Genomic DNA, 25,933 nt, shown 5'->3' with positions numbered 1-25,933 from the left:
GGCTGAACATTAACCTTTTGGTACAGTGACAATGTGTATTCATCTCATCTTCTCTTGATGCTTTCTGCATTATTCAATAATTTGCTTCTTTTTCTTAGTGGTGTGTATAAAAGAGAATAGAATAGACACAGATACACAGGGAGACAAAAGCACTTGAGGAAACACCAGCAAACAAAGGAATGCCAAGGATTGCTGGCAGACACCACAAAGAGGGAGAGAGCCCCGCAGAAGCAAACTACACAGATGAGAAACTAGTTTGGACTTTTAGCCTTCAGAACTGTGAGATAATAAGTTCCTATTCTTTAATACCATCAAACAAACAAACAAAAATACCTGTCAAGCCAGAATATTATATTAGACAGAAATGTTTAAATGTCAGTATAATAAATTATTTTCAGACAAAGCAAAACTAAATAAAGTAATTACCAGCAAGAATACACCTATAGGCAATATTACAGAATATTCTTCAAACAAATTAACACTAGAAATAAATATGAAAAAAGAAAGAACACCAGAAATAGTACGAGTACAGAATATACATTCATTCCAATTATTAGTTATTTTAAATACAATTAATATCCACAGCAAAAATGGTGCTAATCAATTGCAGATGTATTATGTATGTAAAAGAAAAATCTATGGTAACCATCGTACAAAACAAAAGTGCCAAGAAATGTAAGCATACTTCTTCAGGGTTCTTAAACCATACATGAAGTTGTATATTATATGAATGCAGCTTGTTATGACTAAAAACAAATGAGAAACCAAGGATGTAGTTAAATGGAATAATAAGAAAAATAAAACACAATAAATTATTCTAAAAGTTATAAGAAAAAGAGGGAAAACAGAACAAAGAACACATGAAAAAAATAGAAAAATGTATTGAGCTGCTGGCTATAAAGCCAATTATATAAAGAATATTAAATGTAAAAGGTCCAAACAAATTAAGATATGGATTATCAGACAATTAAAAAGCAAGTTTAAAGTATATGGCCCCACAAAATATCCATTTTAAATATAAAGAACTAGAGTTGTTAAAATAAAAATAAAAAAAGATGAGAAAAACATTATCACACAAATACTAAAGAAAAGGTTCAGTGACTATTTTATAACATAGAGATATTATCAGTAGCAACGGAGTCCTGATGTGGCTCTGTGAGTTAATACACTGGACTTCAAAGGCATTTCAAATCCCAAGATCAGTGCTTCAAGCTCAGCACCACACCTTGGAAAGCCCATACAGGGTTGCTATGGGCCAAAAGTGACTTGATGGCACTTAACAACAACACCAACAGTTACGATGAAGCTAATTTTGAAATGATAATGGGTCAATTCATGAACATGATGTAGTAATCCTAAATGTGTATGTAATTTAAAACAAACCTTTAAAAAGTTTTCATGAAGAAAATCTGAGATATTGAAAGCACAAATAGAATATCCAAAATACCTTTTGACTTCACAAAACCTACAAGTAAATGGTAGATTAAGCATCACAACATGAGGTAGTCTTGACTTACAGTGACCCTATATACAGCATGATCCAGGTGGATCTTCAACCAATTAAATCAGTGCTGCTTCATGCTTATTGAACAATCCACTGAACAACAGTAGAATACATATTGTTTTCAAGTACACATGGAACATACATCAAAAGAGACTATATTCTATAAACCTCAATACATTTTAAATACTTGAAATAATACAATCTGTTCTTTGGCAAAATGAAAATTAAACTAGAAATCAATAGAATCAACTAATATTTAGAAATTAAACACATTAGATAACCAATGCATAGCAAAGATACCAAATGGAAATTAGAAACAATTAAAATTGTATACAAATGTAAACAAAACACATCAAAAGTGTTATTATTATTAAGTACCACTGACTCAGTGCCAACTAATAGTGACCCTGTAGAGGGTTTCCTAGGAGCAGCTGGTGAATTTCAATCCCCAACCCTGTAGTTCAAACCGACCTTGCAGTCCAGTGCATTATCCTCCAGTGCCACAAAATTAGATGGACGAAATTCGTGGAAAAGACTTAAGAAGGAAATTATTGATATGACCTTTTCGATAGAAGCAGAAAATGTTTTTGTCAGCTTCAATATCCATTCTCTCAACAAACTCAGGATTAAAGGGAACTTCCTCAACTATAAAAGTACCGAGCTCAGAATGTACCTTTTGGCTGTTTAAATAACTAGATATTACTGAGTGTTTTTGTGTATATCCAAAAAACAAAACAAAAACAGAGGAAATAGAAGCAAAAACGGAGCTCTGGTAGCGCAGTGGTTACGAATCGGGCTGCGAACCTCAAGGTCGGCAGTTCGAAACTACCAGCGCATCCGCGGTCTGCTCCCGTAAATATTTACAGCCTCGGAAACCCTGTACAGGGTCGCTATGGGTCGGAATCGACTTGACAGTACGTAACAAGAACAACAACAACAACTGTTTAATTGTGATACACAGAGGGGATTGTAATTATTGTAAAGAAACGAAATACGGTAAGTGTAAAACTGATGTTCTCCCATGTAAACGATCGCATAATTCACAATAAAAACTTTTATTACAAATAAAAGTGTCCAGGTACTTTGAAAGTTTTGATCAAAGATTCTGTAGAATCCTAATCAAAAGATGGTAACTGAGGAACAAAATTTCAGGTTCTTCTCGAATCCAGATTGCGGCTTGTAACTATTGCGTCAAGACAAAATTTAAACCCTAAATCAAAATTTCCCTTCAAGTCTTCTTTAAACCAACCAATAGTTTTGCTCAATTAGGAAAAAAATGCTTATCTTGAGCATTGTGCTTCTTTAGAGAACTATCTATTGGTGCTGATGGTTGATCTGAGGAAAATAAAATTTTTCACAACTTTTTCATTTATTTTGATCTCATTTATAGTCCAGTGGTGAGGATTTTTGTTTTCTTTACATTGAAGTGTAACCCATACCAAAGCTGTGGTCTTTGATCTTCATCAGTAGGTATTTTAAGCCTCTTGGCTTTCAACAAACAAGGTTGTATCATCTGCATATAGCAGAGTGTTAATGAGTCTTCCTCCAATCCTGATGCCATGTTTTTCTTCATATAACCCGCTTCTCTGATTATTTGTTTAGCATACAGACTGAATAAGTATGGCGAAAGAATACAACCCTGGCACACACCTGTCCTAATTTTAAACTATTCAGTGTTCTCTTGTTCTGTTTGAGCAACTGTCTCATTATCTTTATACAGCCAAGAAATCAAATGATGTATTGCCTTAGGCAAAGCTGCTACACAAGACCTCTTTAAAGCGTTCAAGAGCAATGATATCAGTTGCAGGACTAAGGTGTGCCTGACCCAAGCCATGGTATTTTCAATAGCCTCATATGAATATGAAGGTTGGACAGTGAATAAGGAAGGTCACAGAATATTTGATGCATTTGAATTATGATGTTGAAGGAGAATATTAAAAACACCATGGATTGCCTAAAGAATAATCCAATCTGTGTTGGCAAAAGTATAGCCAGAATGCTCCTGGGAAGCCAGGATGGCCAGATTTCATCTCTCTTTATTTCAGACAAATTATAAGGAGGGACTAGTCCCTGAAGAAGGATAAAAGGTTTGGCAAAGTAGAGGGTCAGAGAAAACAAGGAAGACACCCAACGAGATGCATTGGCATAGTGGAAGCAGCAATAGGCTCAAACGTCGCAATGGTTGTGAAGTTGGTACAGGACTAGGCACTTATTTGTTCTATTGTGCATAGGGTCACTATGAGTTGGTACTGACTCAGTGGCACCTAACAACAACAACAACATCTATTAGTATCAAATTGGCAACAGAGTCTCAAAAAGTTATATAAGAAGGTAAAGGGCTAGTTAATGCTACTACAGAGAAAGGACTGGGACAAAAAGGATGACAATGGTTATACAAGTGAAGGGAAGTAATCAGTCACTGAACTGTGCATGTGGAAATTGTTGAAGTGGTCTATGTTTTGCTGTGTGTATTTTCAATAACAACAAAAATTAATTATTTGAAAATTGCTTCTTCAATGAAAGTGACAATAACATCGTATTTAATGGTGAAATACTGAACTCTTTTCTCTAAATTCAGAACATATTAAGTCTTCTCTCACTAATCCTATTCAGCTGCACACAATAGGATATCTCTTCCATTACACCAAGTCTAGGAAAAGAAATAAAAAGCCTAGATATTTGTAAGGAAAAATCCAATGGTCTCTATTTGCAGATAACAGGACTTGAAAATCCTCACGTATTGATAAAAATATCATCAGAACTAATAACGGAGTTTAGCAATATTGAAAGTTTTAAGGTCCATCTACAAAATTGATTGTATGTAGACAATTTGAAAATAAAACAGCATCATTTACAATAGCACCAAATATGAAATGCTGTTAGCTGCTTTTGATTTTCCCCTGACTGCTAGAGACCTTATTTACAATAGAACAAAATGCAGCCCAATCCCATGCCAGCTCATGATCAATTGTTAGGACCCATAGGGCTTCATTTGTTGATTTTCCTCCTGGATTATCTTAGTCTGGAAACAGTGATGAAACCTGTTATCCAAAATAGGAACACAACAGCTTTCTCTGACACATGGGTGGTGACTACACATGAGGCCCATCTGCTATGAATGGAGCCTGGTGTCCCACATGGAAGGCAAGAGTTCTACTACTGAGCCACCAAATTGAAATATTTAAATCTAACCAAATACATGCAAGACCTTTATGCTGAAAATTGCATGCAAAATATTAATGACAGAATTCATAGAAGATCTAAATAAATAAATATAGCTTGGGAGACTCAATATTTTCTCAAACTGATTTATAGCTTCAACACATTTCCATCCAAATCCCATTAATATTTTTTGTAGGAACTAACAAGATGATTCTTAAACTTCTGTGATAAAACAAAAAATACACAAAGCCTAACAATTTTGAAAAACAAACCTGGAGAACTTATAATAGCTACAGTAGTTAAGACCATGTGGGATTGTTGTTGTTGTTAAGTACCGTGGGGTCAGTTCTCACTCATAGCGACCCTGTACAGGGTTTCCGAGGCTGTAAATCTTTATGGGAACAGAAAGCCTCATCTTTCTCCCGCAAAACAGCTGGTAGTTTTGAACTGCCGACTTTGAGGTTAGCAGCCCGTTACATAACCACTATGCTACCAGAGCTCCTGAGGCCCCCCAAAATGCATACATCAAGTCACAGATAGATCTATGTGTGAATCTAGAAATAGCACCACAAATTAATGGTTGGACAAATATGCAAAGATATTTTAATGAGAAAAGAAGAGTCTTTTCAAGAAACTATGTTGAAACCATTGCATATATAAGAGGGTTCCAAAAAAGTTTGTGGAAAAAAATCACTTGTTTTTTCTTTCCTGATTAACTGTGGCACTGTAGGATAAACACTGGACTGGTAACCACAAGGTTGGCAGTTGAAGTGCATCAGCTGCTTTCGGAAAGCCTACACAAGGCTGCTATAAGTCAGAATCTACTCAACAGTCACCACATCTTGGTATTCACGTCCTTGGTAATCTCCTTTAAGACTATGGCTTCCCACTTACTTTCTTTTTCCCTCTTTCTTTCTTACTTTCTCTGTTTCCCTATCTCTCTGGTTCTTCTCATATGCTCATTTTAATGAATCAACCTTCAATATTTCTAGAGTCCCTGAATGGGATGGTATACATGGTTAATGAACTTTGAAATGTTGGTGGGTTAAGTCCACACACAGCTATCTTTGAAGAAAGACCTAGAAAAATCTACTTCAAAAATATGAGCCACAGAACACACTATTCTCACACACAAAGAACTATCAATCAGACTGACATTATGACAACTGGAAAAGAAACATAAAAAATGGAGGGACTTACACTCAAGAGACTAAGGAAGGTCACTGTCCAGTAGCCAATGAAGAATTGTCCTGAGCTTCACAAAAAGCCAATCCTGCCAACATCTATGTGCGTCACCTTGGAGTGAATCTTTTTTCAGTAGACCCTTGATACAACAGTCACTCTGACCAACACACTGATTTCAGTCTTGTGAGAGACTCTGAGAGTCAGATACCCCAACCAACCTAAACCCAGATTCTGACCCACTGAAATTGTGAGATAAATAAATTTTAAGTCATTAAGTGTTAGAGCATTTTTGTGTGCATGAATCAGTAATCAAAAAGAGTATCTATCTAGCAAATTCAAATGAGTGAGACATAAATGATGATAGATTATGAGCCAGTTTAAAGAACACAATAAATGGGAGAGTAAAAGGAAGTATTCCATACAAAGGTGCAGCTAAGCCTATTCCTGAGATTACAAATTACTGATATAGAAAGTGATATTCATTTTGGGGAAAAACAAGCAGAATTTATGTCCAACACTTTTGTGGGTGTTTGTGTGTGACAGCTTCTAGTTGTGATAGCTTCTAGTGTCAGCATGAAGTAATAAGCAGTTTTTCTTCTTCAGAGCAATTTAGCTTATGAAAATGTTGTTGTATTATTGTTAGGTGCCATCAAGCCAGTACTGACTAATAGTGACCCTATGCACAACAGAACAAAACACTGCCTGATCCTGGGCCAACCTCACTATTGTTGCCACACTTAAGCCCACTGATGCTGCCACTTTGCCAATCCATCTTGCTGGGGTTCTTCCTCTTTTTCTCTGACCCTCCACCTTACCAAACATGATCTCCTTCTTCAGCAACTGGTCCCTCTGGACAATATGTCCAAAGTAAGAGAGATGAAGTTTGGCCATGCTGGCCTCCAAAGAGCTGTCATATTGGACAAATATGCAAAGATATTTTTGGCCATGCTGGCCTCCAAAGAGCTGTCATATTGGACAAATATGCAAAGAAGTACTCTGGCTGTACTTCTTCTAACACAGATCTAGAGATCACTTTTTTACACCTATATACAAACAAATATGCTTGTGATTTTGAAGTTGTGGAATGGAAGGGAGTAGAAAGGATCGAAGTAATCATTCATAGAGACAGAGTTTCAATCATTCCTGCTCCAGTGTCTGAGTAAACACTGCTGTGAAGCAACAATCGAACTGCATGAACAATATCCCTGAAATCTGGTACAAGAAATCCAGCCCTTGCTAATTGCCAAGAAGCTATAATAATCAATTACATAACATGATCAGACAGTTCCACTGATCTTAAATTTCACTAAATTCTCAGTAAATCCCTAGCTGGATTAATAATTGTCTCTAGGTTCTTGCCATATCTGGGTTTGAGTAGTCAACTTCAGTGATAACTAGGCAAAACACCCTTTCATTTTAAATTTGTGTAAACATTTACCAGCAACAAAATAAATCATTTCACTTTATTCAGTAGCTAATATTCAATGTTTATATTCTACAAACCAAGTGCATGTATATACGCATTTTGGTTTGTCATTGTTGTTGTTGTTAAGGGCCATTGAGTCAGTTCCGACCCATAGTGACCTTCTATAGAATTTCCAAGGAGTGGCTGATGAGCTTGAACCACTGACTTTGAGGTTCAAACTGACTTTGCAGTCCAGGGCATTAACCCGCAGTGCCACACCATGATTTGCTAGTAAGTGCCATCAAGTCTCTTTTGACTCATAGCAACCCTGTATAAAGTTTCTGAGGATCAACTAATGGGTTTGGATTGCAAACCTTGTGGTTAGCTGTCTATTATTTATCTAAAAGTGCCACACGAGAACTCCATGGTTTAGATATCATTAAAATAATAGCAGTCTTTGAAGTAGAAAATTACTTTGGGTTCATTTGACTTTTTATGATCTTTCAATAACAAGGGGGACTCCTGGTGTGGCACTGTAGGAGCATTGTTGGACTTAGACCCACAAAGTTACCAGTTCAAGCACACCAGTTGCAGACCCTATATAGGGTCTCTATGAGTCAGAACCAATTGGATAGTACCTAGCAACAGAACCAATAGTCAGGGAAATCCTAAAGGATCATAAAAAGTCAAATGAACCCAAAATAGTATTTTACATAAAAGCTGGTATTAGTTTTGATGTTATCTTTGGAGAGCTGGTATGGTGCTGTAGGAAAAGCACTGGACTGCTAACTATCAGACACGGTGTGGCCATCTTGAACTTTTGTGAACAGCTCTGCAGAGACAGACAGATGGCAGTCTGATGGCACACCCTGGAGACCAGAGGTAAGGCAGACTCCACCCTCACCTACCCCAGCACAGACCCTGATCTCCAGGAGTTTGGAGCCATATGGGTAGAGCCACTGTGAGTTTGGTGGCTGCCGCCTTGGTGTCGGGATTCAGGCCTGCTCTGCTCTAGATTTACTGAAACCAAAGAGCTTCCAGGCCAACATTAAACTACTTGGAACTTTCATAAATTAGCCAAGCTGCCCCCAACTGCTCTCTGGTTCTGACACTGAAACTAGCACCTGAAGAGCCTTCATAAAGTACTTCTAAATTAGGTGCCCTGAACACAGAAAACGCCATGGGCTATAGGAACTCCATCTAGGGCTGGGAACTCACCTGTCACATCCCTCCTCCACCCACCTCCTGAGTTCCTTGACTGCCAGGAACCGCCCTTCCCCATAAATTTTCTCCTCTTTGGGTCCAACAACTACATTGGTTTTTGTTTGTTAATTTTTCCTTTTGTTTAATTTTTTTGTTTGTTTATTCTTTCTACTCCTTATTCCATCTTTCCTTTCCAATGATTCTTATTATTTCTATCTCTGCTTTAATTTTTTTCTTGTTTCTCATTTCTACCATCTTCTTTTGTTCCTCTTAATTTTTATTTGCTACTTTCTCATCTCTTTCTCTATTCATCTTTCCTTTCTCCATTTGTTTTTGGTACTATTTTCTCTCCTTTTATTTTCTGATTTTTCTCTTATACAGTTCCATTTTCCTGTACCTCTTTTATCTTTTCTACCACTTCTCTGTCAGTTTGTCATACTGTGGTGGCTTGAAAGTTGCTGGTATGCTGGAAGCTATGACACTGGTATTTTAAATACCAGCAGGGTACACTTATAGTGGACAGGTTTCAGCTGAGCATCCAGACTAAGACAGACTAGGAAGAAATAAGCAGACAACTTGTGAATGTTTAGCCACTGAAAACCTTTTGAATAGCAGTGGAACATGGTCAGATAGCACAAGAATACACACTACTGAAATATGATGAATGTGCCAATTCATCTCATTGTGGGTCTTTCTCTTTTTCATTGACACTCCTCTTTACCTAGCATGATGCTATTTTCCAGGAACTGGTCCCTCCTGATAATATGTCTGAAGTGCTAGAAAAGAAGTCTAGGCATCCTGGCTTTTAAGGAGCATTCGGGCTGTACTGCTTCCAACATAGATTCGTTTGTACTTCTAGAAGTACATGGTTCTTTTAATATTCTACTCCAACACCGTAACTCAAAGATATTAATTCTTCTCTATCCATTGTATTTATATATTTTTTTAAAACTAGTTTGGGTTCATATGACTTTATATAATCTATATGTTGTTTGAAAAGGTGTTTGCATTGAATAAGTCATTGGACTTGCAAAATTCTATCATGTGATTTCTGGCATCCTTACTATCAGCAATGCTATATTTGCAACAACTAATCGTTCCTCTATTTCCAAACTTTGCATTCTAATAACCAATCAATCCATCTTGATTGCATGTTTGATCAATATCAGACTGAAGAATTTGGTTCTACTGTATTTTAACCACTTTGAATGTTTCTAGATTCATACTTTGTATATTCCATGTTATGATTATTAATGGATGTTTACAGCTGTTTCTCCTCATTTTGAGTAGTGCCACACCAGCAAATGATGGTCCTGAAAGCTTCACTCCCTTTCTGTCATCATGGTCAGTACTTTAAGGAGGCAACTCTTTGCCAGTCATATTTTGAGTGCTTTCCATCCTGAGAGGCTCATCTTCTGGCAGTATTCTAGGGCTATATCTGAAAGTAGTCGAGGGCTCTTTATCATGTTTTTCAATAGCCAATATTCAGGTGGTAGCTGACAATATTCCACTATTATTCATGAGGTTTTCAGTGACTAACCATTCAGAAGTAGTCCACCTCAATGTGAAACCTAGAACTAAAAGTTCATCAGTGAAAATTTAGGGACAAACTTATGGGCTCTGATAGATGGCATCTATTTGCTATCAAACATAACTGAGAGCAAAAGAAGAGTAGAAGACAAAATACATGACTGAGACCTCCTAAAAATTATACACTTAGGTGCATCAAATTATTTCACCATAAGAGTAAAAGGAAAACCCACAGGCCAGGAAAAAATTTTGACAATGACACATGAGACAAGATACTACAATCTAAAATTTATAGAACACTTCAACACCACAACAAAAAGACAAATAATTCAATTTAAAATTGGGCAGAGAACATGAGCATATACTTCACTAAGGAAGACATTCAGGCAGTCGACAAACATGAAAACATGTTCAATATCATTAGTTATTAGAGATTCTTTGAGAGTCATTAAATATCAGAGCCATTAGCTCAAGATCCTTGCAAATCAAAACAACAATGAGATAAGATCTTACCCCAGCACTGACAGCAAAGTTAAAACAAAACAATACAAAACAAAACAAAAAATAGAAAACAATAAATGCTAGCAAGTATGGGGAGAGACTGGAACCCTCCTATACTGTAAAATGCTGCAACCACTGTAGAAAACAGTATGGCGCTGCCTCAAAAAGTTAGGAATAGAAATACCTATGACCCAGAAATACCATATGATGCAGAAATCCCTATACTTGGTATATATCCTCAAGAAATGAGAGCTGTAACATTATACATACATACATACATACATATATATATATACACACATACACATATATACACACCCATGTTAATTGCAGCACTATTCACAGTAGCAAAAAAGATGGAGACAGCCTAAATGCTCATAAACAGAAGAATGGTTAAACTTTGGTACATACACACTATAGAATACTAGATAACACTGATGAATAATGATGAATCTATGAAACAACTTTTAACATGGATGAACCTGGAGGACATTATGCTGAGTAAAATTAGTCATTCACAAAAGGACAAATATTGTATGGAGCCACTTTTGTAAAAAGTTAAGAAAAGGTTTTGTCTTGCTAAAGAAACATGCTATAGTTACTAAGAGTGAGAGAGAAGGGAAAATTATTCACAGATGATAAATACATGTTAACTTGGGTTACGGGAAAGGCAACATACAAGAATAAGTGGTAGGTTGGCACAGGAAAGATGAAGGTACTGGAATTCACAGGGAAGAGTTCAAGAACTGAAGTGAAGAGAGGTAACTACTGCTAACTGATAGTATGTAGGATGGATTACAATCTTTATAATCTACAGAAGCATATGATTTGTTGAATGTGGGATAAATGATCTTTTATGTCATCCTTCACTCTATGCACAATAGTCTTTTAAAAAGTTACTGCTTATGAGTATATTAACTTTTTTTTTTTTCCTTTTTAACAAAGCTATGATAAAATTAATTATCAATATCTTGTTGTTAGAAGAGTATACTGGCAAAATATATATTTATGTATTATTAGTTTTTCAGACATTACACTAAAAAAAAATCTGTTGTAAAGATAGGCTATTCACTACAGCAATGTTTATAATAAACAACCTAAATGCCCACAAATTACAATAATTAAAAATTATATGGATGACAAATATTCTTCAATATCAAAAGGTATCAGAATTACCCCTACTTTTTGAATGTCTGTACTACGTCACTTCCCTTTATAAAAGACCTAAATTAGTGGAAATACCTAAGAATAGGATTTTTTTTTTAATTAAGAAAGTTAAAAAGCAAAATTAGTATTTCGAGTTTGTTTTGCAGTAAACCACATTAGTGAAACATGCAGCGTACAACCTGAGCAAATGTGAGGTTATTAAGGTCTTTCCCCAGGAGCTACTCAGTTTCTGAGCATCAAGTCTCTATAGGTTTGTATTGTCTCTTTGGACACAATATATTTTAGTGTTATTTTAACTTTCTGTGTTACTTGACATGATTTGGTAGATAATTTTTTGGACCTGGGGATGCTAAAAAAATCTTCCCATATAAATTAAGGGTAATTATCTTTTCAGAGTTTGTCATTGCACCTTAAGAAAGATTTCATTGGAAAACTTTATTATGGGATATGGAGTGCTGGTGTAATGTGGTAGCATAAGAACTGGACTGCTAACTCGAAGGTTGGTGATTCAAACCCACCAACTGCTCTTTGGGAACCCGATATGGGGTCACTAAGAGTTGAAACAGACTTCACGGCACCTAACAGCAATGCTATAGGGATAAGCACAAAAACCTGTATGAGAATAATGGAGACTTTGGTTCAGTATATACAGTACTTTCTTTCATGTTGAAAGTCATATCTGTGTGTAGGAAAAGATCTAGAAGGTTTGATAATCAATATCACTTACATTTGAAAAGTTGGCATAAGGTAAAATGCTTTTCTAAGTTTTAGACTCCAATTTTCTAAATGTGTGTATATGTGTCTAGTAATAAAAAATAAGTTAATTTGAAATCATGAAAATCTCTCTTCAGAACACATGAAGGACATCATATCTGGTATAAATGAATGAAAAGAGATTAGTTTAGCAATTAGATAACATCTCCTTTTATTCATTTTTTTTTTCTTCTAATCTCTTCTTCCCCATAAACTGGAATTTGACAAGGTACTTCCTCTACTCCACAGCATGGTCAATCTGTTAGAAGGACTCAGGGATTTTAGGTTTCAAAGTTGGTTCCATTGCTCACATAGTCACACACTACAAAGGTAAGGAACCAATCAGTGTATACATGCAAATCTTTGTAGACCTTTGTCATCTAAAACATATATGTCTATTTAAATTTTAAATTAAAAAATATTTAATTCCTCAATCACATCAAGTTGTTTTTATTTTTTAAAAGTGACTCAATAGTCAAATATGCTTATTGTCTACCAAATTTGATAGTACATATTAGAATATTTCCATCATTATAGAAAGTTTTGTTGGAAAGAGGTACTTTGGACATGATCCTGTTTATACTTTTCCACCTTTAAAGTGTGCCTGGGACTGACCTCGACATAGTTGTGTTGTTCACGAGTGTTTGGTTCATGAGGAGGGGAGATCCAGCGGCGATAGTGATAGCAAAAGAACACACAGACAGACAGAAGGAGGGGGACAATGAGGTACCCCGAAACCAGGTGGTTGCATCACTGGTGGGCAGACTTGGGACTACAGGCATCGTGGCCTCTGCAGGCAGCACCTCACTGCCCTGCAATCTTTACTGCATGCCCTCCAACCTGTAATGCACCCCTGGGCTGGCTTGGGCCTCTGTTTTATTTAGGGGAGGAGCTTCACACCAAGCTGGGAGGGACTAAAACAGGATACAGCTAACATCAGTAATTTTCCAGACATTCAGGTAAATTTAAATCGTTCATTGCTGGTTCGAATCCCAGGCCCGCAACTTGGTTTCTCAGGCTCAATTAACATATCTATAGGCCCTGAGCTCAGTTGGGGAAAGGTGAAAGGGAAGGACAAAAGGTTTGGGCAGAGTTCCTCTGTTTAGGCTTCCTGAATCAGGTTTTCAGGAACTTGGCTGAATAACTTGCCCTTGGGAGAGATTCAGGGAAGATGGCTTTTTTGTCTGTAGAACAAAGAACTGTGAAGTAGCTAAGCCATTTTAGTTAATCCTTTGGAGAAAGGCTTGACCTTTGAAACCTTTAGCCTTGGCTTTAGGAGGTTCTAATATTTCTCTGTGGATAATAAGGGTTCATGTCTGCACTTAATTATAAACCTAACTGAATACTAAGATTAAAAACAATTTGCCATGACTGCCAGTGGTCTCATTTGTTCCTCATAGCCTGCGGCCTGTATAGTCTACACATGGTCTGCAACAAAAGTGGAGCAAAAAATACCTACCTACTTCACAGTAATGGAGTTCTGGTGTGGTGTTGTGGGTTAATGAGCTATACTGAAAAGCCACTTGAACTGTAAGGTTGGTGGTTCGAGTTCACCAGCATCTCCTTGGAAACCCTATACAGGACCGCTATGGGTCGGAACCAACTCGATGGCACTTAACAACAACAACAACTTCACAATATTAGTATGATGATCAAATGCAATAATGGATGTAAAACCTCATCACATATGTCACACAGATATGGCTATAGTATTATTATTATAATGGATTCCATTATTTTGTATTATTAAAAAGTATGACAGCTCTTTTAGGACTATTTTTGGAGGCAAATACAATACAAATCAGTATCTGTAAAATGGAAAGTTTTGTAAAATACTATTTAACATAGTTTTTAAAATTACATTTTCACCATTGAGATCAATGCAATGTTTACTTCATCGTCTACATAAATAACCTTTTTCTGGTGTGTCACCGTGCATCAGCACTGGACTGAGAACCACAAGGTAAGCAATTCAAACCCACCAGTTGCTCTTTGGAAACCCTATACAATGTTGCTATGAGTTTGAGTTGACTCAGTGGTACTCAACAACAAGAGAGTGAACATAAAAATATATATATATATTCACTTACATGTGCGTAACATATAATTTACATATAGTCAGATGTTTGTTATAATTTATGTTTTGATAGTATAATAACCTCTTGAAATACACTAATCAATTTAATTTAATGAATTATCAATAATAACTGGAAGATAAAAGCAAAATGTGTTTTCACACAGAATGGAAAATATGAATTGTATAAAATTGAGCACCTCCAATTCCTATTCAGTTATTTAAAAAGTGGTAATACATAAATTGAGTGATCATAAAATCATACCAGTGCATGACTTATTGAAGCATTTCCATTTTGTTTTTGTTTAGAAACATGAAAAATGTTATACTATTTTCTAGTTTTGAATAACGTCTTTTAGTCAGGCGCTTTAGAAATGATGGGTATTCTTTGTTCTTTTTTATAGTACTCAGAATAGGACGACTTTGCTGTTTTGAATTGCTCTCTGCAGATACTGCGCCAGAAAGCTACAAACTCCCTAATAACACTTAGTGAACTCTGATATGATTTAACATAGTTGTTCACCACAGTTGGGAGCAGTGATATTTACTATTTTGCCAACATTCTGTGACTGCTAAGAAGCTGACACATTTTTGAATAATGCAAATGCAAAAATGCCAGAATGAGATGTAATTCCAAAAAGATGTGTATGGGAAATATTAAGAAAAGTGTTTAGGTGTACAACTAGGCTTAAGAATGCAGTCTACAAAAATTGATCTTTAATTGATATATTGAAATTATGCTTTTAAGATAGGTGCTTCTCATAAAAGCAAGTTGTCATTGTAATGGGGTACTTTTATTTATAGTAATTGTTGTATGCTATAATGTGAATTAAGTACAGACAGTATTTTTTTTTTTTAGGTGAATAAAGTCCTGGTGTGGCACTGTAGGATAAGCCACTCTTCGGAACCCCTATACAGGGTCACTATGAGTTGGAACCAACTCGACAACACTTAACAAGAAATAATGTAAATATATGTATTTATTATAACAATATACTATTTTATCTCTTAGATAGCTTTTCTTTATATTTGGTTAATCTAGGACACAATAAAGAAATTCTCATAAGGTATTCAAATATAACTTGCAAAACTACATATATTACATTCATTACATAATATTCTGAATACATATAAACACTGAAATTTGAGAGCTAGACCCTGATGGGACTGCCTTGTTTTTCCTGGTCTAACAAGTTTTCTGCAGTGTTACCATTTTTGTATTGCTACCTATTAGTGGAAAAACCTGAGCTTTTCTTCATTGATCACTTCCTACTTTACACAGGTTTTGCCTTTCAAAAGTTTTACTGTATATGCATAAACTACTTTTTGAAAAATGCTAAATATGTAGAAATCTACATGTGTTAATTTACAAAATAAAACATGGGCATGCAATAAGTGTGAGTATGTGTGCATGTCTATTTATATATATTCATTTGAAAATTAAAACATGAACACAGATTCAGTATATACTTATACATGGCAAAGCAGAAGATGAACATAAAATATTAAAACTAGATAATGTTGATTGTTATAAACCTCTATCTGACTTGAATAAAAATGTTTCATTTCTATGCCAGCAAAATTATTATTCATAAAAATTACAAAGATAAATGTCATCGTTTTATTTGAGCCAATAAACCAAAAAGTAAACTAAAAGGTCAAACTTTACATATACAAGCACTCAAAATATATGGTGTTGTGGTGGTTATGCGTCGTTGAATCATTTCATACTCATAGAAAGCCTTACTAGGATTTTTAAGGCTATAAAATTTTTACGGGAGATGAAAGCGTCATCTTTCTCCTGCGGAGCGGCTGGTATACTCAAACCGCTGACTTTGAAGTTAGCAGAATGACTTGTAATCTAGTACATTACCAGAGTTTAAACATATGGAGTCCAGAAATGTTGCTACAGGATAAGCACTGGAATGGTAACTACAAACATGGAAGTTCAAACACACAAGAAGCACCTCAGAAACCCTATACAGGTATAAATAAATGTTATTAAGTGCCATCGAGTCGGTTCCTGTATAGGGTTTCCAAGGAGTAGCTGACGAGCTTAAACCGCCAACCTTGTGGTCCAAACGAATTTTGTAGTCCAGCGCATTAACCCACAGCACCACACCAAGAGCCACTCTCAATTCAAAATGAAATATTCCAGTAAATTATAGATTCAATCTACAGTGAACTGGAAAAGCTTGTATATATGTTGTGTTGTTTTATAAAACTAGGTTTTGTAATTCATCTCCTTTTACATAGGTTAGAGCCAAAACAACATGTTCCTCTTTCCCTTCCCTGTATTATTATAACGATCATTAGCATTACTCTTAATGTCAACCTAATTAAAATAATTTGTCTAGAATTCTGACGAAACTGTAATTTCTATAGAAATCAAGCTATCAAAACACAGAGATATAAAAAACATGGCGAAAGTTTCCAGGAAGATGAAAAGAAGTGTGTAAATACATTTTTTCTTCATTTCCAACAATCCCATGACGTGATCAAGGCAGATAACATATGTGGCAGGATAATATGGGTATTTGGATGTTTCTCTTTGTATTTTCAACTTCCTCCTCATAGTTCCAGAAATAGCTGGACTTTGGGTTTCTTGGTGCAGGATTTTGTATGACCAGAATTAAGCTGAAGGCACTTCCTGTCTTTTGAAAAATATTAAACTCAGCAAAGAGGCTTCTTAGGGGTGTCATGGGAATGGAGGAGGAGGAATTATTTAAAATCTATTTGGGAAGGTAACATAAAATGAAAAGGGAACTTACTGCTCTGTGTTAACTGGAATCCAGAGCCTTCCAAGAAGAATGTCATACCTCAGGGCAAAATTATATTAACATATATAGAGAGTTATCTGTATTCTAGACCCTATTCTAAGCACTTTACTTGTGCTTATTCATTTCATCCTCAAGTGAAAACAAAGTTTCAAAACCAAATATTAGAATTAACATTTTACAGATGAAAAAACTGAGACAAACAAAGCTTATGTAAGTTTAAGGCTACACACCTAGTAGTATAGCCTGCCTTTGAGTCGGAATTGCATGGACACACAGTCCTTGCTCTAACCTACAGCACCGTTCCACGTCTAGGGGCTGAATGGGGTCTAATATTCACCAACATGGAGTATTTGTGATCCACTGTCACGGCACTAATAAAAACCCAGGACAGTTTGTGCCCTTAAAGGCTAAGTTATTATTTGATGGATTGGCAAAGTGGCAGCACGGATGGGCTCAATCATGGCAACAATTTGTTCTGTTGCGCATAGGGTCGCTATGAGTCGGTACTGACTTGATGGCACCTAGCAACAACAACAACAACAACAACAACAACAACAACACTTTTTGGTAGTTAAAACATTTAAAAATTTTTTTTTTATTTCAGTACCTTTAGGCAATTACTTAAATATACCAGAAACTTACTAACTTTAGGTAGGGTATAATACACAAGAAACTGAAGTTTGAAAATGACCAAACAACCCATCATACACCAAATTCAATGAAACAGTTGACCTCAGAAATATAGGGAGTATATTACAATAGATCTGTACTGCAGCCTAAGAACATCCAGGACTGGAGACAGGAAAGCTGCAGTCCAGGGTGTAAATCTTGGTCTAACCATGAACCATCTCTGGAGAGTCAGCAGATGCCTGATTTGACTCAAATCAGGGATCATGTTAGGGTGTGTATTGATTCCTGCTTATGTTTGAAGAACTAGACCTGCTAGGCAATGAGGTTTGTTTGTTTACTTACTTTCTAACAAAGAAAATCAACAGAGCCTCTGAGAGACCCGGAACAGTACTTTCAACCTATATCAGGTAACACACCAACATGGAGAGAGAAAAATCCATGTATTGTTTGCTGCTATGATTCCATGGTTTTCTAGCTTTCTCATTATCGTATTCATATTGGAGGAAACAGAATTCACCAATATGTAAGAGAAGTATATACCATCAATTTATTCAAAGGATATAGGCTTGAATCAATATGGCATGTCTCTCAATTTATTTGATTTTTCTTTGATTATATCAGTACTTTAAAAAAAATTTATGAGTGATTGTAATATTCTAAATTTTTATTCCAGGTGCTCATTGTTGGTATGTTAACACACAATATTGTTGTTGCTGTTTTTCTTTTTAGTGTTTATAGCCAGTTTCTTATCAAACTGACTTATCAGTTGTAAAATAGCAAAGTCAAGCACTGTAACCAACATATTACCAGACTAAGGGGGGAAAATATCACATGGTTCTATAAGCAAATGAAGTGAAAGCATTTGGGAAAATTCAACACATATATTTTTTTAATAAGAAATCACACAAAAAGATTAGGAATATAGAATAGCTTCTCTTAGTAAAGAGTATCTCTTTCAAAATGCCACAACTAACATCATATTTAATTGTGACATACTGAATTCTTTTTTCCTAACATCAGATACAAGGCAAGAACATCTACTATTACTATAAAAGAAAAAAAAAAAATTGGGAGTTCTAGCCAACACATAACACAGGAAAAGGAAATAAAGGTGTGCAGATAAAAAAGAAGACATAAAATTGTCCCTGTTTTCAGGATGATAAGATGATCTATGTAGAAAACCCGTGATTTTATTTTTAAAAGTCTCCTAGAATTAATAAGTGAATTCACAAGTGCACAGGATACAAGATAAGTATTACAAATCAGTTTTAGTTTTATATACTGGCAATGAACACATGAATATAAATACTAAACATGCAAGTTAAAATCACTAAAAATTGTGCAATAGTTGTAAAACTGATAACATATGTACAAGAATTGGATGCTGAAAACTATAAAACACTGATAAAATCAAAGAAGATATAAATAAGTAGAGACAAATCAACCAAACAAGACCCTCCATAGAAAAAAGAATAATTATCTCCAAATTGATACGCATGTTCAGATAATTTCTAGCAAAATTCCTGCAATACAATTTGTAACCATAACCAAAATCACCCTAAACTTTATACGTTGTTGTTGTTAAGTACTGTGGAGTTGGTTCTAACTCACAGAGACCCTGTATAGGGTTTCTGAGGAGCGACTGGTGAGTTTGACCCTCGACCTTGGTATTCAAATGACTTTGCAGTCCACTGCTTATCCTACAATGCCACAAACTAGGACCCCAAACTTTGTAAGTAGAAAGGGGGAAAACTAGAATACCTAACCAACTCTAAAAATTACAGTAAGGTAGAAAAATCAACATACATTATTTTAAGACTTATTATAAAGCTAGAGAAACCTAGACTGCATGGTACTAACAAACGTATAAACATTTATAGATCAGTGAAACAGAGCAGAGAATCCAGAAATAGCCCCACAGAAGTAAGTACAACTGAGTTTTGACAAAGGTGCTAAAGCAAATCAATGGAACTACAATAGTATTCATGTGTTTTCTTAGGAGTCCTGGTGTAGTGCTGTGGGTTAATGCACTAGACTGCAAGGTCACTATGAAATGCACTTCAAGCTCATCAGCCACTCCTCGGAAATCCTATAGTGGGTCACTCTGAGTCATAAATGATTCTGTGGTACTTAACAACAACAACAATATTTTGTAAGGATTTTTGTTTTTCTACGGCAAATAAAAAGAAAAAAAAAATCTACCTAGAACCTGAAACTTCATTTAAAATTTAGTACAAACCCAGTGCCATTGTATCAATTCTAACTTATAATGACCATACTGTACAGGACAGAACAGCTCTGTAGGGTTACCAATATTGCCAATCTTTATGGGAACAGAACGCTTTATCTTTCTCCCATGGAATAGCTGGTGGGTTTGAACTACCAATCTTGCAGAATACATAGGTGGAAAAAATCTTTGGAACTTCAGCCTTCATGAAGCCTTCTTAGACATGACAAAAAAATCAAGATCCAGAAAAGAAAAACTATATATAAACTAGACTTTGTCAAATTTTAAAACTTTTGGTCTGTGAGAAAGAGCCCTGTAAGTAACATGAAAATAAAAGTTACAGACAGTGAGAAAGTATTTGCAATAAATGTATTTGATATGGAACTTACATAATGAGACTGTCAAAATTTAACAGTTAAAAAAATCCAATTAGAAAATTGGAGCTATGTCATTGAAAGAATATATGACTAGCAAGGTAAATAAGCAAGTGAAGACACTTACAATGCCACTGGCCATTAAGAAAATGCAAATTAAGAATGCAATATAATATCTTTCTCTATATAAATATTAGAATTAACAATAGTGGCAATACAAAATATATCTAAGGATGTGGAGACACCTAATCTGTCCTACATTCCTTCAAGGAATAAAAAATAGAAGATTCATTAAGAAAAATATCTTGATAGTTCTTTAAACACTAAAAACAACAATATGCACTTAAAAATCTGTACATGATTGTTCATAGCAGCTTTATATATATTGACCCCAAACTGGAAATGAGTAAAATATTACTCAATGCGTGAATAATTAAAGCACATTTAGTACATATATATCTTGAAATACTACTCAACAATAAAAGGGGGTGAATTATCAATGCATACATATCTTTCATAGATCTCAAGAGCAACGTACTGAATGAAAAAAGTCAATATCAAAAGGTCATATAATGTATGATTCCATTTGTGTGACATTTCAAAATAACATAGTATTAATATACATGTGGTTGCCACATTTTAAGCATAGTTTGTGGCTTGGGAGCTGGGTATGACCATAAAAGGATAGTAAGATGAAGTTTTTTTATGTTGATAAAACAGTTTTATATCTTAAATATGATGGTGATTATGCTAATAAAATAATATAGAACTATATATACATATCTAGTGGTTACGAATCAGGATGCGAACCTTAAGGCCAACAGTTCGAAACTACCAGATATTCCGCGGGAGAAAGATGAGGCGTTCTGCTCCCGTAAAGATTTACAGCCTCGGAAACCCTGTACCGGGTCGCTATGGGTCGGAACCGACTCAACGGCACTTAACAACAACAACATGTATACATATCTATATGTGTGATAAAATAATATAGAACTCTATATGTATATCAGAACCGACTCGATGGCACTTAACAGCAACATATACACACATATAGAAATGTTAATTTCTTGATTTTGATAATGCATTCTTATTGCTGTTGTTAAATGCTTTCAAGTCAGTTTTGACTTATATCAATCCTGCATAGGGTTATGGAGGAGCAGCTGGCTTGTTTGAACTCCTGACCTTCTGGTTCTCAGTCCAGTGCTGCTCCTAGAGTGCCACACCAGAGTCCACAAGGTCAGTGGTTCAAACCCACCAGGTGTTCCTCAGAAACCCGTAGATATGTGCTATGAGTCGGAATCCACTGAATGGCACTTAACAACAACTGCACTACAGTTATGTAAAATGTAACCACAACCAATGGGATGGCACCAGACAACTCGCTGCACTTGCACTTCATAACAGCCTGTGATGCTATAATTATTTCAAAAAATTTAAAAAATCTATAGCAGCAATAAAAAAGAGAACAAAAATAAATAATTAAGTCATGGCAGAGCTATGAGGCTACTAAACATGTTAATGTTAACATATTATTAATATTGTGTTAAGGAAAATTATTACAATTTATAAATAAGACAAATGGATGGATGTGTGTACCCATTATCACTTTGTTTTTAAATTAATTCCACAACCCAAAAATATCAGTGAGACTTTTATTTGAATGACAAAATCTCTATTAACAAGTTCCTAGGAGAAAACAAACAAATAGATAATACGTTCAAAACAAAGAAGTAATTGGGTGAAAAGACAAAAAAGAGGAAAAGATGTGTGGCAGCAGGGGTTAGGAGAAGGAGATCTGGAGTATCAGGGGAGATACATTTGCAATATTAGACATCAAAATAGATAATAAAATTACCATAATTATATTTGTACATTATTGACACAGTAATTAGTACAAGACATTTGGAAAAAACCTAGGTCTACAAACAAACAGACATTTAAAGCAAGAATTTAATGTCTGTAAACGATTCATATTTGTGAATATCATTATGCTAAGAGTCAAGAGTAATGTTCTAAGAATCAAATAAGCTTACTGAAAATATTGGATCTTTCACTAATTGGATGTCTGTGTGACATTGAACAGTTTTTTTTTAACTTCTCAAAAACATTAAATTTAATTTCGAGTCAATGAATGCAATATATTAAGCACAGTGTCTGGCATATAATAATTATTCAATATATATCTTTGTTGTCATAATCATGATAATTTAATTTTGAATTTATTTGATGGAAATTTTTTTGAGGGTTACCTATGTATCATCATCTATGGAACACATCAGTGAACAATTAGAACCAAAGACAGACTCACTTTCTACAGTGGACGATCTAGCCATCTAAGGAGGATATAGCCAAAGTGACAATAGTTACAATATAGTGAGATGCTTCTATACAGAAGTACAGAGTGCAAGGAAATAATATGAGGATGGATCAATAATACTTGGTCCATCCTAGGTAGAAAAGTAGATGAAGGACTAAAAAGAAGTATGAACAAGAATGGCCTAAGCTGGAGTCCTGGAGTGGTACTGGCAGATAAGCACTGGATTATTAACCACAAGGTTGTTTGTTCAAACCAACCAGTTGCTCCTTTGAAACATTTTACAAGATTGCTATGAATCAGAACTGACTCGATGGTACTTAACAACTTATTGGTAGAAATGAAATAGGACTGTAAACATTATTCAATATAGAAGACACCTGCTGTGAACAAGACATTATTCAATACAGAAGACACCTGTATTGAATAAAGTTTACAAAAATTATGCAAACCTGAGAAGAAATAACGTTTTCAAGGTTGACACAATCTGCTTACGTTTGATCACTTCCAGGTGTAATAGCCACATGTTTGATGAATAAAGAAGCTCAATAGAACAAGCCACTCCAAAAGATTGTAGGTGTAAACAAAAGCATAATTCTTTAATTGATTACTGTGAATGATAAGTGCAGTAAGGAAAGGAGAGAGTGTTGTATTTGAAAACAGCTACATTAGAAAGAGAACAGATTAATAGCTCACAGGATCCTTTTTGGAAATGACAAGAGATAATTCTGTATTTTTCATTGGGGAGATTATAGAACATTGTTTCTGGAATTAAAAAATAAAAAATAATATTGCTGGTATTTACACGAGAGTCAGTTTTTCAAAGATTTGACCATGTCTTAGGTAAATAATACACTGATCTGAGATTTCTTAGAAGAGGCTGAAGATACATGAAAATACTAACAATTCCAATGTGTGTAAGAAAGATTCATCCATGCTTCCTGCATTCGATTTTCTCTACTGCTTTACCTGTCACAAAAGAGATACGAACTAACCAAAGATGTGTATCTTTGATTAATAGAATGGTATTTTCAGTGTATGAATGCTTGTAGAGTACAGTGCATGCAATCTGTATATCAAGGGTCAGATTTGATCCTACAGAAGCAAGTTTCAATGTACTTGAAGCTCATAATGCAACATTACACACCAGTGTAGCTGCATTTTGGACACTAAACTATTATATTGCCACACTTTGTCCAGTAAGATTTAGGAATAAACATTAACTACCACAACTTCTGCAAAACCAATGATTTGTTCATTTCAAATACCTTTTATAAACAGCATAAGAGACAACTATACACATGAACCTCACCACATGGAATACACAAAAATCAAACTGACTACATCCATGGAAAGAGACAGTGGAAAAACTCCAAATCATTAGCCAAAACAAAGCCAGGGGAGACCATCAATTGCTCATATGCAAATTCAGACTGAAGTGGAAGAAAATGAAAACAAGTCCTGGAGAGCCAAAACATGACTTTGAATATATCCCACCTGAATTTAGAGATCATCTGAAGAACAGATTTTATACATTAAACACTAAAGGCTGAAGACTAGAAGCTCTGTGAGATGACATCAAGAACATCATGCAGGGAGAAAGCAAAAGGTCATTAAGAAGACAAAAAAAAAAAAAAAAGGAAAAGATCAAAATGGATGTCAGAAGAGACCCTGAAACTTACTCTCCAGCATAAAGAAGCTAAAGCAAATGGAGGAAATGAGGGAGTCGAAGAGCTGAACAGAAAATTTTAATGGTCAACTGGAGAAGACAAAGTCAAATATAACAAATGTGCAAGGATCTGAAGTTAGAACACCAAAAGGGAAGAACATGCTCAGCGTTTCTCAACCTGAGGGAACTTAAGAAAAAAATGCAATCCTTGACTCTCATTACTGAACGACTCTCTGGACAAGTTATTGAATGATGCAGATCAAAAGAAGATGGAACAAATACAGCCATGGAACCACAAGGAACTAGTCGATGTTCAACCATTTCAAGAGGTAGCATATGATCAAGAGCCAATGATACTGAAAGAAGAAGTTCAAGGAGCATTGAAGGAACTGCAATAGAACAAGGCACCAGGAATTTCTGGAATACAAATTGAAAATTTTCAACAACGTCGGGTGGCATTTCAGGCACTCACTCATCTATGTCAAGAAATTAGGAAGAAGATGCTGGAGACCGCATACGCAGACCCTGGGTTGATCAGTGGCAGTCCCATTAAACCACCTCTGGATATAATCAGTTTAACCCAGATGCTCCTCTTCCTCCTAAAGTATAAAGTGTACAGAGACAGCTTGGATCCTTTCAGGAACCTTGCTTTATGTTATGTATCCTTAAGAAACCACACATTGCTACTCTAGATCATTTAAGCCTAAAAGTTAATATATAACAGCTTGATTGAATCTTTTTTCTGTAAAAATAAAAATGTTAGATTGTTAAGAAAAACTATGAAAATATCTTAAAAGTTGTTACTGTGAATCATTTATGTCCTGTTTTGAATGATTAATCACATTTCAGTTATGTATCCTGTCTTAATCACATCCTCCCTTTGTGACATCCTCCCTGAGTGAATTACATCCTTCCTTTGTAACAAATCTCTCCCTAACAAAGAGAATAAAAGGCTGAGGTAAAATGAGTTCTGCAGGCAATGCTGTGCAATGCTAGGCAAAATGTTTGCAGATCTGTCTACCTGCCAGCTTGCATCATATCTCTGTGTCTGTCTTTTTTGTATATATTTCATCTCTCTCTATCACTTTCGCTGCCAGATCTCCCTTCTTTGTGACACCCACACTTCCTTGTCGAGGTGGGACCCTGACATAGGACCTCGACAAGAAGACAATCTGGCCAACTGATTAAAAGAGATCCATATTTGTGCCCATTCCAAAGAGAGTTGCCCCAACAGAATGTGGAAATCATCAGACAATATCTTTGACATCCCATGTGAGTAAAGTTTTACTAAAGGTAATATAGAAATGGCTGCAAGCATACATTGACAGAATTCCAGAGGTTCAAGCTGGATTCAGAAGAGGATGTAGAATGAAGAATATCATTGCTGAGATCAGATGAATCTTGGCTGAAAGCATAGAACACTAGAAAGATGCTTACCTGTACTTTGTTGACTAT

The sequence above is a fragment of the Chrysochloris asiatica genome, unplaced genomic scaffold (genome assembly GCF_000296735.1).
Source record: "Chrysochloris asiatica unplaced genomic scaffold, ChrAsi1.0 scaffold00253, whole genome shotgun sequence".
NCBI classification, from domain to species: domain Eukaryota; kingdom Metazoa; phylum Chordata; class Mammalia; order Afrosoricida; family Chrysochloridae; genus Chrysochloris; species Chrysochloris asiatica.
The sequence above is the reverse complement of the archived record's forward strand: the minus strand, read 5'-3'. Positions refer to the sequence as shown.